The 19,162-nt window shown below is 40.9% G+C and overlaps 1 long non-coding RNA gene across 2 annotated transcripts in view; it reads right to left on the bottom strand.

The window, feature by feature from the left end:
• Positions 1 to 19,162, bottom strand: part of LOC137637678 (uncharacterized) — a 43,598-nt gene that overhangs the window by 1,011 nt on the left and 23,425 nt on the right. Inside the window, exons 2-4 of one of the 2 annotated variants that reach the window (XR_011043756.1) lie at positions 7,249 to 7,370; positions 6,082 to 6,317; positions 1 to 2,011 (exon numbers count right to left, since the gene is read on the bottom strand). The exon at positions 1 to 2,011 is cut by the window's left edge and continues 1,011 nt beyond it. This is a non-coding gene — a long non-coding RNA (uncharacterized lncRNA). Of the gene's footprint in view, positions 2,012 to 5,698; positions 6,318 to 7,248; positions 7,371 to 19,162 lie in introns of those variants that run through there. The other variant, XR_011043753.1, reaches the window with a different exon arrangement.

Genomic DNA, 19,162 nt, shown 5'->3' with positions numbered 1-19,162 from the left:
CCCTATAGCAGGGTAAAACCTTCTCCCAAGGCCTTGGCTGTAAATTCCTTGGGTTCTGGGTGTCATCCTCTTCTGCAATCATCTGGCTTTCCAGCTCAATGAGGTCCTCAGCTAACAACTCATATCCATGAGATGCCAGAAGTTCGGTGCCATCATCAGAATCCACCTCAAGTTTCAGCTGTGTAAAGTCTGAATTTCTCTAGAATTCGTGGGTAAGGAATTTCTGCAATAACTCCACAGACCAAGGAGTGCTATGAAAGAAGTTTTGAGGAAATCGTAACTGAGGAGTATAATTTTGAAAGATTTCCAAGTCAAGGCATTACCCAAAAAGCAATCTTTACCTAGAGAAAAACAAACAAAATAAAAAGTGCCCCAAAAATCAACACTAAAGATAGCCCTTATACACCGAAATGACTTAAAGATATATCTTTAAACCAGAATAATTTGAAAATATCTATAAACAAGGATTGTTCTCAATCAATAAATGTCCCAAGGTAACTCATGCGGACCAAGAAAAAACACACAGGCATAAGAATTCTTTGTAAATGACACTATAACAACCCCTCACGATAAAACAACTCAAAGATAAATTTAAAATCCCTTAAAATCAAATTAGACAATTTCAAAACTATCAGATAGAGTGGTCTAAAAGTTTCCTTAAGTCGGGCATAATCCTGAAACTTAGAAAAACCTTGTAAAACTTTCCAAACCTAAGTATGAAAATATGTTGAACAGATTTTGGAAGATAATAACATTTATATAATTTTCTATAACATGTTTACAACCAATAAAAAGAATTCTAAAGAAGAAGAGCATTTATATACGGGTGCCCTTAGGGTAAATAGCCCAGGAAACCAACATACTACCACCAAGAGCGCGGTATTATAGAAATACAATGGAGAATAGAAATCAAAGAATAAAAAAATCATTGCCCAATAGAAACTCCCCTTTGACTTTGAAACTGTTGATCGGTTGAAATTTAGATCACAAGAATGTATAAAGTAAAGTTAAGATAAAATATCTTAACTTAGGGAAATATATCACTTTAAAAACATACATTATACAATATAACCTGATTAAATGTTTTCTACATCATTTTCGTTATAATAGATATCTAAAGATGCCACAATGCTTGTATGTAAAAAAAGAAAGAAAGAAAAAAAAAACTAGCTATTTAATATTAGTATAAAATTTTTCTTAGGTAATTTGTTTTCTTATTTAGGATAGTGCTATGATTATAATGATTGTGTCTCATCTAATGCTACATAGAAATTATCGCTATTGATTATTCGCAAGTACAAATTAAGGAACCATAATTAATTATCTACAGGTACAAATTCAGGTAGCATATAAACGTTATCCCAAATGTGCATAGAAGAATGACAAACATACAAGCAGTGTGGCCAGATCAATTTAGATTACAATGGCATATAACTAAATATATCTAACCATCACTGACAACTGGGATTAAGATTTGATATTGATGCTTCTAGTAAATTCAGTATGACACAAGATGGCAATAGACATATGCTAATCAAAGTTTTTGAAATTATGATTCAGTAATATTTAAAGTTTCCAATAAAGTATAAATTAGTTTTACGTTTTGTTATTTTTAGAAATTTTCAAGTAAAAAACTGACAGTAGAGCTTACGAGAATTAAGACTTAATTGGCATTATGTAAAAAGTAAACTATATGAAACAGACAGCAAACAGAATTTAGGATTTATAGAACAGTAATTTTGCAGTTGGGCTTTAACAACTAACTTTAAGATATAAATTTAGTAATACCATGGTACTTAGAGCCTAATTGTAAATAGATCTACATGAGAATCTCGAAAATTATCAATTCTCCTAAAAACCAAAAAATACGGAGTAATTTTTTCATTTCTTGAAGTCACAGATCCTAGTTTCCACTTCCACTGTAGATCAGAAGTTTTCTTGTGGTAATTGACATGACCATTATATCTATCGTCAAGTCATTTGTTATCTCAAGTAAGCGACCAACTTTATCCTGAAAAAAATATTTTATGAATTAAATCCTCTTACAATTCAGGACAAATAATATACCTAGCGAACTCAAACATGTAATGAAATATCATAGAAAACTGCCACTAGGTGAGATCATAATGAATAAAATCCCTTTGCTTTTTATAGTTGTTCTTTCATGAAAATCAATAAAAACAAGCACAAATGTGTTCAATGGCTTCATTTCACTAAAAGTTTTATATTTTTCTAGATGAATAATAAGATTTTATATAAAACAAAACATTTGTTCTTAGTTTGCTAAAAAAGGAGCGTTTAAAGATGAAAAATAGCTTTAACAAATGTAAATTAATGTATAAATTATTATGCATAAAATAGCCTATAAATTATATGGAACGATTTAAGAAATTGAAGTGAGAATAACATTTACAATATGGAAAACTCAAGATGTCTCAATAAGTTGAGTAATTAATATATTAATATCAATAAAACAATTACTGTATCCCCTAATATTGTTTTAATTAACTATCATGAACTATTAAACAGTTCTGTTTACAAAAGATTCAAGTTATACAAATGTTAAATTCCCATATTCAACGGATTTGCTTACGGTTAAGCTTTATGTACTTAACCAAAACTCTCAGACTTCAAAAATTATAAACCCTTGCAAATTAAATCTCCTCTACGCCATTTTCAAATTGTAAGAATAGAGATGCCTTATCTTGAACAGCTCAATTTATAAGAATAGAGACGCCTTATATAGAACAGCACAGAATGCAATATAACTCATAATCAATCAATCAATCAATCTAGAACAGCTGTTCACTTTCACTATCATTTTTTTTCAAAAGAAACTCGCCTACAACCCGTATAGATTACCCTGAATTCTTATAACTCAGTGATATCTGAATTACTAAAATCTAAAATACAGTACCTTTATCATATAGATTTTGTAAGATATTTTCAATTATCACATACATATACACTCACACACGCGCACGCACACACATATATATATATATATATATATATATATATATATATATATATATATATATATATATATATATATACATATATATATATATATATATATATATATATATATACATATATATATATATATATATATATATATATATATATATATATATATATATATATATATGTATATATATATATATATATATATATATATATATATATATATATATGTGTGTGTGTGTGTATAAATATGTATATATATATATATATATATATATACATATATATATATATATATATATATATATATATACATATATATATATATATATATATATATATATATATATATATATATATATATATATATATATACGCATGTGTGTATGTTTGTATACAACAACATATGCAGCCATTTCTAGTCAACTGCAGGACAAAGGCCCTAAACATGTCATTGTCATGCCTAAAGTTTGGTCATTTTCATTACTACGCTAGAAACTGTTGATTGGTTATGGTAGGAGACTTAGTCTGATGGCTCACAGCAAACCAATCTAGTATGGGTGGCCTTAACTAAAACAGTTTTGCTGATCATGGTGATACACTAACCCTTTCACAACATTAATGAGAGTGTTTCATAGTTTCTCATTAAAGAATTCTCTTTTCGAATAAAATAACTGATTTTCTAGGAGAAGGATACTCCAAAATCAAACCAGTGTTCTCTAGTCTTAGGTAGTGCCATAGCCTCTGTACCAGGGTCTTCCACTGTCTTGGGTTGAGTTCTCTTGCTTGAGGGTACACTCAGCACGCTATTCTATCTGATTCCTCTTTCTCTTGTTTTGTTTAAGTTTTTATAGTTTTTATAGGAAATATTCATTTTAATGTTATTGCTCCTCTTAAAATATTTTTTTTTCCTTTTTTCCCTTCCTCACTGAGCTATTTTCCCTGTTGGGGCCCCTGGGCTTATAGCATCCCACTTTTCCAACTAGGGATATAGCTTAGCAAATAATAATAATAATAATAATAATAATAATAATAATAATAATAATAATAATAATAACAATAATAATAATAATAATAATATAGTTTGTCATTCCTCAGTCATAGATATATTTTCAGAGATTACTAGGTAATTGTACAGGTAATAATCTAGTCGTGCTTATGAACGAATATTTAAAATATTCAGTAAGTAAATTCCAAATCTACCAATAAACAAAGATTTACTAAAAAACTAAAATTTTTACCATGAAGGATGGGTCTATTCTAAGAAACCCTTTATGTTTATTTTGTTCCATTTGGATGTTTTACTTACCTTGAGTCACAAACTTATCTTAAACTCATACTTATAAATAGGTAAAAGAATTACTATTTGTAGATGAACCTAGAAAGATAATTTTTAGACATTTACCTTTCTATATAAAACGCATCAAATATCATTGAGCAACAGAACAGGAAAAGCCCGTGGAAAATCTAATCCACTGTTCATTGCAGTGTTTACATTATGCAATTCCATGTAACTTACATGAATGCTCTATACTCAAATCAAATACAGAAAAAGCTCTGGTAATCAGACTTAATCTATACTTTTTGTCATTAATTTAAGCTATAGGGATCAGTCTTATGAAGCACTTAATTACCTGATAACGAGACTATTTGAGAAAAACGTAGCTACCTAACACACCATTTATATTTCATATGAACTTCTTTTATAAAGACAACACCTAAGTATAAAGATGACTGCCTAAATCAAAATTCTTACACATGACTAAGAAGATGGCTTCACTAGTAGAAACCTCTTGTGATGATTGAGAATTTTTATAGGCCTACCTACTTATCGAAAAAAAAAGTAGTAGTGAAAATTTCTCAGTCAAAATTTATCCTACAACCATATTTCTAACACTTTGTATGGTACCACTAATGTCACTCTTAATAAGGTATCATTTATATGAATACAGCCTTAAGTAGAACTCCATTCTATCCTGAAGATTTAAATATTTTTATGCAAGAATAAAATCCATGCATGACGGAGGCATGGAACACGGAAAATTTTCCTTATCAATTTATATATTAAAGATTAAATATATTTGTACATTCAAACCCCTAACTGGAGACTAAACTATTTATCTGTAAACCTATTTTATACAATACAACTTGCTAACATTTGGTGTAGGGTAAAATTATAACGTTTAAGTAAGAAGTCACTTAAGAATAAATTGATGAAATAACTGGCTTGTGTTATTTTCTATTGAACCTGGAAGTCCAAGTTTCTTGACAGAATTAGATATACTTCAGTGCTGGAAGGAATATTGTAATATCAATCAAATATAGCCTGTCATAGTAATCAAGCAGCTGGATGAGATCATGATGAGGGGTAGATGGAGATAGTTTGAGCATGCTCTTCTCACTCCCCAAGAGAGATTAGTTCACCAAACGTTTAGCTGGGCTCCACAAGGCACTAGAAGAGTTGGAAGACCAAGGCCTACCTGGCTGAGGACTATGAAGCATGAAGTGGGAGATGATGAATGGAGAAGTGTTGAATTAAAAGCACGAGATAGAGATGATTGGCGAAATCTAACCGAGGTCCTTAGCATCAATAGGTTTAGGAGGATATTGTGATGGGGATAGTGGACTCGCCTCAAACATCAAGCAAGGGCTCCCAGTTCAAATCAAATTATGAATAACTTCAGTTTCAGATAAATGGAAAATAAAATACCTGACTTATAAATAATCTATATCATTCCTCTTTGCTAAAATGTTATGAATTCTAAGGCAGTTTTACAATTGTTAATTATTAAACAAGTACCATATTACAGATTAACGAAATATGGCCTTCTATGGTCATAAAACCTAAAATGTATACTGTCTAATCTCACATTAGCTACTACATCACTGAAAAACAACTTTTTGAGAATGCAATTTTTGAGAAACAATGGGCCAATAGTATAGACATAAAACTTTCGTATTATAATGACAAAAACTGACCATCTCACAAAAAAAAAAAAAATACAATCTCCATTTCAAGAGAATCTCTGCAATACTGGAATTTTTTTCTGGTAGTATATGGTCAAGTCTGAATCATACACTGTACACAAGCTACCTCTCATAGATATTTATTACCTACTCTGTAACCTAACCGAGCTGTAAATCTCTGTAAACTGATGTCAGTTGAATCTTACAGCTTCCATCCATGTTATCAGCTTTGATATGGATATGCTTAATTTAATATTGGGCCATCAACGTTCCTTTAGCTTCCATCTTGCATTATTATAAGGGGAATTGGGCACCACAATGAAACGTATTTTGTTTACAAGCCTCGGCTTTTGTATTTCAGATGTGCAGGTATACAAACGCATCTGAAAGAAAAATAAAACATATTTACTCCAAACGTTCTTCACCTTCATGTCATAACCTGACTCTTTGATAATTAATTTGATACATAGTCACTTTTTTAGGATTATTTATTAGAATAACTGACATATTCAACTACATATTAGAGATAAATATAGCACATAATTTTGAACCTTAGACTTTACCATGCTGTGGTGTTCTTCAACAAAACCAAATGAAGGAAGAACAGTGCACATAACCAGAGTTTAAAAAAAAAAAGAAGAATAAACAAAATTTGGCCTGTATAATTATCTGTAACTATAGAACAGCCATGTATTGTTACTAACATATCAACCATATTCTTTAAAAACGGTTTTTATGAGAACTATTCTTGATAAAGTCAAAAGTATTGTCATTGCATTGATATTATTTTTGAAGTAACAAGAAGTGGATAAGATCAAAATCTCACAATTATATACGTGAATAAAAAATTAGATAAAATTATATTTTTTTCTGGTAAAGCCTCGAGTCCAAGTATAAAAGATGGAAGACAAAATCTTTTCATAAACTTTAGCAATCTGGAATTATTTCAATAAACTAACTGTTTTAGTATTTAGATTCAAAATCAATGATTTTTTATTTTCTGAATGATATTATTAGGCCAATTATTGATAAATTGATCCTCTTAGCTACTCTCAGACATTGCCTAGTCCTTCCTATTAATGTGTTATCAACTAATCGTTCAAAACACAGCCCAAAATATGAGCTGGGAGACAAGGAGTATGAAACTTTTAATGTCTACTTGGACAATGATTTTTTTTCCATTGATATCTTTCAACGGGTACAAAAAGTGAGTACTATTTCTAATCAACTCTTAGCTAGTCAATGGTATGAATGATATAGTCATGACTAAAAGAAATTTGATGGAAATGATTCATTAAGCAATGTATGCCTTACCTTTACATGAACTCTTTTCATTTAAGTTCCTTCAGTAATTACCATCAGTGTATGGTTATAAGCCCACTGATTAACTTGGAGTCCAAATACTCATGACTTTCACCCGGTCTGGCATAACACGGCTAAAGGGATGAATTTATGTTGTTAGGAAAACTTGTATGCATCAGCATTTTTGGTAAAACTTAAATGCTACATTCCTATTCTTTAGGGGACAATATTGGCATAACACATTGTGGAGCTGAAGACAAGGTTGTAAAAATTGGAAAACATATGGGAAATTAATGATAAAAATATTTAAGTTTAATTCCATTGATTCTAATTATTAGGTATTGACTATACCAAAGAAAACCAAGAAAAGTGTCCACAAGAAATCTGGAATACTAATAAGACACCATTACCTTTTCAAACATCAATATCAAATTTCAGAAACGACATTGCTGTTACTATTATTATTGATTGATAAAAAAACACAAAAAGCCTGTACACAACCATATCTTATGGTAAAATGATATTTTCATAATAAAATAAATTTTTGAATGTACTTACCCGCTGGTTATATAAGAATGGCTATAGTCCCTGGATGCCCCGGCAGAAATTCAAAACTCGTGGCAATTGCAGATATGCCAGGTGTACACTAGCGCCCTCACGGTAGATAGGCCGAACTATTCCAAAAGATTCAGACCTTCCATGCCCCTTGGTGTCTAGAGGGGAGGAGGGTGGGATTATAAGTTATATAACCAGCGGGTAAGTATGCTAAAAAATTTATTTTATTATGAAAATATCATTTTTAAACATAAAACTTACCCACAGGTTATATAAGAATGGCTGATTGATACCCTTGGTGGCGGGTCAGAGACAGCAACATAATTGGAAATTCACTTAAGAGTTAAATATAACAAACTTACGAGGTACGTACCTGATAAGGAAGCTGACTTCAATGGTTCTCTGCCTCATTCTATCTGCTATCCTTACAAGATCCAGTGGTCCACCCAGGGGGCTGAAGATCTCTAGGAGCTGTCAAACGGTGCAATAACCTATAACTTGACAGGACCTCAACTATACCCTTGTTCCGGGTGCTCTCAAGGAACAAAATTACCACCTGACTAAATCAAAGATTGCGGAGGATTGTCGACCAATCTTCACGTACAATCATAAAAACATATACAAAAATTCCAAGAGGAGAACAGGGGTACTAGGGATTGGGGGAAACGTAGTGGCGGATGCTTCACTTACTACTGAACTCGTTGCTACGAATGATCCCAAAGTGTAGCAGTCCTCATAAAGAGTCTGGATACGGTATAAGTAATGCGAGGCAAATACAGGTCTACTCCTTCAAAAGTCTGTATGCACGATGCTTTGCAGAGAATATTTTTATTTAAAAGCTACAGAAGTTGCCACAGCTCTAATTTCATGAGTCTTCACTCTTTAGACAGCTTAAGGTCTGCCTCACCACAGCGTGAGTGAGCCTTTCTAATTAAAGTCTATATGAAATGATAGGGCGTTCTAGACATAGGTAGCGCAGGCTTCTTGACTGAGCATCAAAGAGGCTCTGAATTGTCTCTTAACTCCTTTAGTCCTGTTCAGATAAAACTTCATCGCTTTAACAGGACAAAAAGCTCTCTTCAACTCTTCACACACCATATCCGAGAGAATAGTGATCTCGAAAGATTTAGGCCATGGAGGAAAAAGACGTTTGTTTATGACCAAGAATCCAAGTTGCAAGGAGCATATGGCTTATCCGCTTCTGAAGCCCATATTCTTGCTAAAAGAGTGAACTTCTCTGACTTTAAGCTGTTGCCAGACTTACTAAGAAAAAGTCTTCAAAGTCAGATCTTAAAAAGAAGCCGAGTGTAAAGGCTCGAATCTGTCACTCATGCGGAATTTTAAAACAACCTCTAAATTCCAGGCTGGTGAATCTTGCTGACGCTTCTTAGCCATCTCAAACGATCTGAGAAGATCTTGAAGGTCTTTATTTGATAGATCAAATTTCCTGAGTCTGAAGACAGCTGCCAGAATACTCCTGTACCCCTTGATGGTCGAGGAGGAAAAATCGTGCATTCTTCTAAGGTCTAAGAAGAAATCGGCCATTTGTGTTACAGAGGTACTAAATGAAGAAACTGATTTAGCTCTACACCACTCCCTAAAACCTCCTATTTGGACTGCAAAACCTTGAGGTAAAAGTCCTTTGTACTAACGATAGCCTTAGCTGCCTCCTTCGAAAAACCCTTTAGATCTTTAGGGGTTTTCCGAAAGACTGAAGGCAGCCAGACCTAAAGCTTGGTGGTTAAAAATAAGACGTTTGCGATCCTGACGTGGGGAAACGCTCCGATCGCATGCGTCCAGCATGCATCCAGCATGGGCCCAGCATGAACCCAGTATGGTTCCAGCATGCTGCATATGCCCAACATGCCACAAGGGAGAGTCAAGATTTATACCGCCTCCCAAAACGCATCTAGATCGCTTGCAAGGAACTGATATCGAAGCTAGGCTCGTTGGAAAGGAGCATAAAAAAAGTGAACCTCATGCTATGAGGTTTAGACCCGATCGCGTGTAACCAGCGAGTGTTCAACATGCTTTAAGTCAATAGCTTGACGCGAATGAGAGATAACAAATTGTCTATACTGCTGTGAGAACAAGTCTTGACTATATGCGTCCAGCATGCGACTAGATTGCCGCATGCATTTGCATTGCCATAAGGTGTCAGCGTGCTGTATGCGTTCACCTTGCCGTGAGGTTTCAGCGCGCTGTCTGCATCCCGCCTGTTGCAAATCTACAGCGTGCTGCAAGGAGGTGACAGTATCGTGTCCGGTCAGTGGCACAAAGAAGCACCTGTTTGTCTATCATGACGTGGGGACAAAACCCGACTGACCTCGTCCAGCATATGTCCAGGCTAACACATGCGTCTAGGTTGCAGTGGGATTTCAGATTGATCAGTTTGCCGTGAGCTGTCCGCGTGTAGCATGCGTCCGCATGAGCAGTAGTCGCGCGCCCCGCAGAATGCGAGGGCATGACAACTTGTTGAAAGGATAAATTTTGACTGTCAGAGTTTAGCATACGACCAGACTGGCGTCTGTGTCTGCGTGAGGGAGAGACCAGACTGGCGTCTGCGTCTGCCATAAGGTAGAGACCAGACTGGCATCTGTGTCTGACGAGATGGAGAGTCCAGACTGCCACATGCGTCCGCCCTAACACTTGCCGCAATGCGAGCTGATCGCTGCGAGGGAGCGGTGCTGAGTATCGGAGAACTACGCTGTCTGATACTATCGGAAGACCGTTTTCTTGGTATATTGCTGTCATTAGAATCTTTTAGGTAAAATTTTTCCGCCCAAGATTCGTAAGCGTCAAATAGAGATGAAATTGACCTCTTTAGCTCAGACATAACAGACACTTGCGGGGCACCGTGTGCGCTAACTCAAACGTGAGCGATCGCTGTGAGGGATTATCAATCGTAGTCGAGTGACCAACATGGGAAATTCCTTATGACATTTCCAGCGCGCCTTGTGCGCGATCTGAATGGACCTAATGCTGCGAGATGTCGTCAACAGTAGTCGGGTGGTCACCAGAGGAAAGTACTAGACATTCTCCCAATCTGAGGGAGAAGAAGTGTGAACAGAAGTAAACTGAGCACCTTTTCCCCTATTGAACTACGTGTCTTACACGATTTTTGGTGCTGAAACGTCGCCTTCTTCCGAAAAGAAAACCTCCGGCGAACATCAGTTACTGCGGGATAGGTTATCAGGAGACATACTAGTCATGAAAGGTCTTGAACGTATTGGTTGGTGTTAACCAAGTCTAGGTTTTGCGTCATTCGACGAGGACTAACGCTTTCTTCCCGGAAAGTGTGTAAGATTCCAGAGGAAGAGTTACGTTTGTATGCAATTTGTCTGACTTCCGCCTCTCTCGTGGAAGAAAACATGCTCGATTGCTTCCAGCCTAAGCATCACGACACGCATGCTGCGAGGGTAAGTCCTGTTCGCGTGCGTTCATGACGAGCAACTTCCTAGTCTAGCAGGAAGGAAAACATAAAGCGCCAGCCTCATCAGAGAACTGCCTCCTATTACACAAAAATGTCACAAGATCCGTGATGCCATTGCGATGATGAACTGATCGCTTCAAGACACTCAAATCTCGCTCTGCTTAAGAGATTATGTCACATGGATGTGACGTCATAGTTCGTCAATCGAAGGCAAAGAAAACACCTTTACTTCGTCATTCCAAAGACGAGAGCGAACGTCTTGGAATGCATCGGCAGGATCGCTCGGTGGAACATACGTTTAGCGAACAAGGTCCATGATATACCTTAGCCTTCCGACATTCCTTCTCCCAGGGCTTGGGAAGTATGGAAGAGGTGTCGGGCTAGGAGTAAGACGGGCACGAATGAACACATCCTCCAGTGCACTGTGTTATGTTTACGAGCCACTGAACATTTGCATTTTTAACTATATCACATTAAATCATAAAAGATCTGTCCGTTGCGAGAGATATACTCTTCCGCTCTTTTTTCATAAAGGCCCTAATGCACTTCCTGCTGTTGCAGCTGAAGGTGCTGCTGCACCAACCTCTAGAGTTAGGTTCGTTATGCTGCATTGAGGATGCGTTATTGCACTGCCCCCTCAGCATTGTCTCTCTACGCTGTTAGTCTTCTGAGAATGATTTATTGCTAATTTATTTATTTTCTTATTTCTTCACTGAGCCATCTTTCCCTATTGGAGCCCTTTGGCTTAAAGCATCTTGATTTTTCAACTAGGATTGTAGCCTGGCTAGTAATAATAATAAAATAATAAATAGAGACACCATCGACGTACCTAGCGAAAAACTCTGAAGTCAGAACGAGATGCAGCAGGTACAAAATAAAAGGGAAACTCTTCAGAAAAAACTCTCATGAGTTTCTGAAAGTCACTCCCTTCCTCCTACAAGTCTCTATCCTAGGTAGAGAAGTCTTGTTTCCTAGGAGTCAACTCATTAAGATTCTGAATTCTGATCTCAATGCTTTAGAGGTTTTAATTCAAGCTCTCCCAACCAAGAATTAGTCCAGCAGGCCTTGGTCGGAGAACATATCTTTCTAGTTAAGATCTATTTCTTAATATAGTGCCTGGTGCAACAATGTTCCAACGCTAGACGTTCATGATCATGTAGACATCAAATTCTATTGTCATGGGTTGCGTAGCGTCTGACTGACACTGACGCTGATGCTGTAGCTCCGCCCCGCTACCGAGATGCATCCACTAACTCCCGTCGTTGAACATTGCGGCTGGTAGGTCGCCTGAGCGGCAACGCGTCATCACCGGAATTAGCAGGTCGCCTGTGCGACAACACGTCAAAACCCGACTCATGACACCCAACCGCACTGCCAAGGCAGGCTGATAAGACTGCATAAATGAAGATAGTTGCTGTTTCATGTCTAACAGCAAAGACCAATTAGGATCAATCTTAGGCGACACGCGTACAGTTTCCTCAAACACGAACCCGCCTTCTTCGTCGCTTCTATAGCGCTCCCCACTTTTGGGAGACGAAAACCCGTCTGGTGGAAGCGGCGGCCCCACGTCCGCATCTGACTGACGCTGAAACTGCATGAACCGTAACACACGAAGGATGTTTCAAATTTTGTTTTCAGCTTCGCGCCTGATGCGAGTCATCCCTTAATGTTAGAAAACACTTTTACCTCCCCTTACCTTCAGCGAGGGCGAGCGTTCTGGGGATCGACAGAAAACGCTCGAGGGGACTTCTGTTCGGGTCTTACAAGACGGTAAGCGCCAGACTACGCCTCTCGCTTCCTTTCGCCGCTCAACTTTACTCTCCCCTAGGTCCAGGAGCTTGAAAGAGGTCTAAGGCTAGGATAACGACATGTCCCTTTAGAATTGACTGCTCCAATTTAGGACTAAGAATTTGCATTTTACTCTTTGGCAAAAATGATATTTTCATAATCGTTTAAAAACCAAAGAATACACACTCTCAAAAAAAATGACCCCCGTAGACAGAGACTTACTATTCTGTCAAGGGTTTGAATGGGAATGCAAAAGTCACTGAATCTCATATAAATGCAACAAAATATTAAATATAAAATATTAACATATTACCTAAATAGATATAGGAAAAGAATATATCTATATATTAAAACCAACCCTTATATTAAGGGGTTCCAATAAAAGGTGAATTATCAACAGTAACAATTGGAACATCTATAATTATTATACGAAAAGTTTTAGTATTCCAAAAACCAACAAGTAAACAAAGATACCCAGAATCGTGAGCTATATCGATTGTAAAGAATACTACGTTGTATAAACATTAACTGAACCGTAACTTTCTTTAATCTTTGACTGAAGAAAAATACTAAAAGGACCAATTAATTGCAAAATGACAAATTCATAGATAATTCGTATTTTTCATAACCATACAAATCTTAGCTATTTAAATAGGGTATTACTTTCGGCGTAGCTGAATGACGAGACATTAGATTTTTAACGAGGGTTAACTACCCCCTCGCTAGTTAGCGAGGGGATAGGGGAGGGGTAACTAGCTACCCCTCCCCCCTCACACACCGGTGAACTGATTCCCTTTGCTTAGAGGTAGGACTTCACGGGGGACAGGGCTGGCGGGCAAGTATGATTAAATAGCTAAGGTTTGTATGGTTAGGAAAAATACAAATTATCTACGAATTTGTCATTTGTTCCGTAACTGAAATACAAACCACGCTATTTAAATAGGGTGACTTAACCCTTAGGTAGGGTGGTAAGTCCCAGCCTTACAGGCTTTGGCTTTGCCCGGGGACTCAGAATCCGAGTGTGTAGCACTCGAGATAAAGAGTCCCTGCACCTCGCAAATCCCTTGCTCTGCAAGGAACGTGCGGCCTACGTAAGCTTGTGTGTGAAGGAATGAAGTGTGACTCGTCCTAGGAAATTGACCTGGAATCCTTTAGATGGAATTCTAGGATAGGACGTTCCCAATACCACCTCGTCAGGGTATGGGGGATGCGACAGTATTATCTTAATACTAGGAACACAAGGAAGCATGGTTTACCTGCAGTGGTTTGAGGTGAGCTGTGCAGAGAACCCAGGATGCTGCTTTCCGCAAGAGAGGGGAGGATGAAGAAAAGAGTAAGGGCCAGGCATACTTTTTCATTCATGCAGACTAAAACTGGGTAACAATGCCCTCAACCTTCTGCTACTTGTCTATCAAGGAGCCTGAGGTTTAGACCAGCTGTTGTGCAGCCACCACAGGACCGATTGAGAATGTATCGAGCCTCCTGTGGGTCACGTCCTGCAGGTAGTGGGCTGTGAAGGTCGTTTGACGCTTCCAAACCCCAGCTTGTAGAACCTGCGTCACTGAGTAGTTTCTCTTGAATGCCAGGGACGTAGCGATGCCTCTGACATCGTGTGCTCTAGGGCGACGTGACGGAGGAGGGTCTGGATTCAGGGATTGGTGGATGACCCTGCGAATCCATGCTGAGATGGTGTTCTTAGTGACCCTCCTCTTCGTCCTTCCTGTGCTCACAAACAATGCTCGCACTCAAGGACGGGCTGCAGCTGTTCTCTTAAGATAGTGCCTCAGACTCCTCACTGGGCACAGTAGGAAATGGTCTGGGTCATCTGTTACAGAACGGAGACTCAAAATCCGGAAGGAATCGAACCGTGTGTCCAGAATCCCAGGATTTTGAGTCTTAGCCACAAACTCAGGGACGAACCTGAACGTTACCTCCCCCCATCCCCTTGAATGGGCGACGTCGTACGAGAGACCATGACGTTCGCTGACTCCCTTGGCTGAGGCCAATGCGAGTAGGAAAACCGTCTTCCAAGTCAGGTGACGATCAGAAGCCTGGTGTAATGGTTCGAACGGAGGTCTCTTAAGAGACCTGAGGACTCGAACCACGTTCCATGGAAGAGGTCTCACTTCCGACTGAGGGCAGGTAAGCTCGTAGCTTCATATGAGTAGAGAAAGTTCCAGCGAGAAGGATATGTCCATTCCTTTCAGCCTGAAGGCCAGGCTTAGGGCTGAGCGATAGCCTTTCACTGCCGAGACTGAAAGGCGCATTTCTTCCCGCAAGTACACAAGCAACTCCGCTATTGCTGGAATAATGGCATCGAGGGGAGAGATACCCCTTCCACGACACCAACCACAGAAGACTCTCCACTTCGCCTGGTAGACCCACGCAGATGACTTTCGCAGGTGCCGAAACATCCTTTCCGCAACTTGTTGCGAAAAACCTCTCTCTGTGAGGAGATGCTGGATAGTCTCCAGGCGTGAAGCCGAAGCGATGCTACGGCTTTGTGGAAGATGTTGAAGTGTGGTTGCTTAAGTAGCTCGTGTCGCGGAGGAAGTTCTCTCGGGAGTTCCGTCAGGAGCTGCAGAAGGTCCAGGAACCACTCTGCATGATGCCATAGCGGAGCTATTAAGGTCATTGACAGGTTGACCGATATTCTTGCCTTGTTGAGCACCCTTCTCATAAGACAGAACGGTGGGAAGGCGTAGACGTCGATGTTGTCCCACCGTTGTTGGAAGGCATCTTGCCAGAGTGCCTTGGGGTCCGGGACTGGGGAACAGTACAGCGGAAGCTTGAAGTTCAAGGCTGTCGCGAACAGGTCCACCGTCGGGGAACCCCACAAAGTCAGGACTTTGTTGGTTACTAGAGGATCCAAAGACCACTCGGTACTCACTATCTGCGATGCTTTGCTCAGACTGTCGGCGAGCACATTCCTTTTGCCCGGAATGAAGAGAGCTGATAGTGGAATCGAGCGGACTTCGGTCCATCTCAGTATCTCTACTGCAAGATCGGATAGCTGTTGTGAAAAGGTACCTCCCTGCTTGTTGATGTAAGCCACTACTGTGGTGTTGTCGCTCATCACCACCACGGAGTGACCTGCCAGGGTTTTTTGTAACTGTTGAAGTGCCCGATATACAGCCTTCATCTCTAGCAGATTTATGTGGAGGCACTTTTCTGATTCTGACCATAGGCCTGAGATCCTGTGGTTCAGAACATGGGCACACCAACCTTCTTTTGAAGCGTCCGAGAACAGCATCAAATCCGGGGGGAGGACGAGAAGATCCACTCCCTTTCGGAGGTTTTCGTCCGTCACCCACCACTGAAGTTCCGTCCGTTCTGCAGGGCCCAAAGGGACCAGAATGTCCGAAAAATCGTGGCCTTGATTCCACCGGGACTTGAGCCACCATTGCAGGGATCTCATCCGGAGGCGGCCGTTTGGAACTAGACGGGCCAAGGAGGAAAGGTGACCTAAGAGACGTAACCACGATTGGGCTGGAAGCTCTTCTCGTCTGAGGAAAGGATCTGCGACCCTCCTCAGCCTTGCTATCCTGTCGTCTGATGGAAAGGCTTTGTGGAGATTGTTGTCCAATATCATGCCTAGATATACCAGTTGTTGAGATGGAAGCAGAAAAGACTTCTCGAGATTTACCATGATCCCTAGATCTTGGCAAAGTCCCATTAGCTTGTCTCGGTGTCGAAGAAGGGTCGATTCCGAGTCTGCCATGATCAGCCAGTCGTCCAGATAACGGAGGAGACGGATGCCGATCCTGTGTGCCAACGACGAGATCAGGGTGAACACTCTGGTGAATACCTGGGGAGCTGTGGGGAGACCAAAACACAGCACCTTGAACTGGTAGATCTTGTTGTCTACGCTGAATCTCAAGTACTTCCTGGAAGACGGATGGATTAGGATCTGGAAGTACGCGTCCTTCAGATCCAGTGTACACATGAAGTCTTGCGGTCTCACTGCAAGTCTGACCGTGTCTGCTGTCTCCATGCTAAACGAAGTTTGTTTGGCAAACTTGTTCAGAGCTGAGAGGTCGATGACTGGTCTCCAGCCTCCAGACGCCTTCTTTACAAGAAAGAGTCGACTGAAGAAGCCAGGGGAGCCGTCGACAACCTCCTGGAGAGCATCCTTCTTCAGCATGGTCTCGACTTCTGCCCGTGGGGCTAGTCCCTTTGCCGATCCGATGGCATAGGAGCTCAACGACACTGATTCGCTGTCAGGGGAGGAAGAGATGTTATGAACGGGACGCGATATCCCTGACTGATCACGGAGATCGTCCAGGAATCGGCCCCGAGTTGCTGCCACTTGATTGCGCAACTTTGCAGGCATCCCCCACTGGTGGACATGCAGGGCGATTGCCAATCCTAGCGTTTGCGTCCTCGGCCGCTCCCTCTATGATTCTTGCCTCCCCTGGAGAACTTTCTGCCCTTTTTGTCTTTGACAGAAAAGGGCTGCTGCTTGGACACCGTCGTCTTTGCTACCGCTGCCGGTTTCGTCGTCTTGGACTGGCGAGGTTGTTGAGGTGCTGGAGGTTTGTAGGGCTTTATTGTAAGAGCCCTTTGGAGAAGAGAATCGTGGTTCGATTTTCTCCACCTCTTAGCTGCCTGTTCCACATCCTTGGGCTCAAACAAACTCTTTCCCAGGAGGGAAGAGTGTCTGAGCTTGCAGACATCCACGGCTGGGACCTTCGAGTGGAACCTCTCGGTCACCACATAACGTCGCTTCAGGATCGAGTTTGCCTACAAGTTCGAGACTTGGTGGGCCAGAAACTCAATGGTGTGTGTGCCCGAAAGGAGGAAGGTCTCCAGGGCCTTCCTGGTGCTTTCCTTGGACAGATCCTTGGATCGCAGCAGGATGCCCAGAGACCCCACCCAGACATCCAGCCACGAAGTGGCCAGCATGGCACACTTTGCGACCTTCTCCTGACTCAGGATCTCTGTTGCTGAAAATGATACGTGCCGGCTAGAGAGTCTCTCAAAAGAGACTCCCCTGGTAAGCTCTTTCACAGAGTGGTGGAGCGGAAGAGCTAAACAAGACTCCTCCATGATCTCAAAATACCTCCTCTGTTGAACACGAGGAGGTGGGAGGAGCTTGTTGCCAGCAGTGGAACGGCTGGAGGAGGCGAACTGAGAGCTGGCCCTCAACCTTATCCCTGGCACTCTTCACCCCTTAGGTCCAAGGCAAAGCCGCACTGGCTTTATTGGGTTTCTGAGTGCCAAAGACTCGGTCCAGGACCGTGTCCTTGCCCTCACGAGGGGTGATCTCTTGGTCCTTGAACCCGTTGAGATCCCTCATCAGAGTCAAAACTTGCCAGAAGGCATGCTCTGACTCTTGCTGCTCTCCTCCTGGTGAACTGGCAGCAAAGTCTCCTGTCCCCAGATGCTCTACTTGGGGGGACACGTGGACATTCTCCTGGGGTCTCGCTGGCTCTGGTCGAATCCTGGAAGAAGACTTCGGGATAGTTTTCGAGTCCTTCGGTTCCCTTCTAGGAGGGATGCAGGACTCCAGCAACGAAGTCTGAGGGCTCTTCTCCGCCCCAACACGGGACGATTCTCCTACTCGTGGTGGGGTTTCTCCCATTGGTGCAGTGGGAGAAGGTCTCACTTTGGTAGATTCCCCTGAGGACGGGAAAGCTTCGTCCACAGGAGAAGGAAAGAACATCTGAGGGGGGGGAGGAGCCTTCCTTACGGACTTCTTAGGAGCCAGTTTGACCCTCGGAGAAGTCACCACGACCTCTACTCCTCTCTTCCTCTTCAGTGGGGTCGGAGCTGCCGTTGGTTTGAGACCCAAATCAGCGAAAGCAGGCTTAACAGCCTGGACGACAGCTCTGATGAGGGACCCAAACCATGGCTGCTTACTGACAGACGCAGTGTCAGAGACTCCCGCTGGAGGGAAGGGGATCGGGCTATCCTTCGGAGTAGATACCACAGGGCCCGCCTGAAAAGAACGGGAAAAAGATTGGTGCCTAGACCTCTCTGAAGACCTCGCTGCCTCCTGCAAGCGCGCTGTTCTGCGCTTGCAGGGGGAGGGGGGGACTGTGAAGAAGATGACCTGACTGCTCTCGCTCCTGAAGACTCGCTAGGAAGCTCGCGTTGCGAAACCCTGAGGGAATCGCGCTTGGGCTCGTGCTGGCGTTCGCGCGACGG

Source organism: Palaemon carinicauda, chromosome 3 (assembly GCF_036898095.1).
Source record: "Palaemon carinicauda isolate YSFRI2023 chromosome 3, ASM3689809v2, whole genome shotgun sequence".
Taxonomy (NCBI): domain Eukaryota; kingdom Metazoa; phylum Arthropoda; class Malacostraca; order Decapoda; family Palaemonidae; genus Palaemon; species Palaemon carinicauda.
Note: the sequence above shows the minus strand (reverse complement) of the source record. Positions and strands in the feature narration are given on the sequence as shown.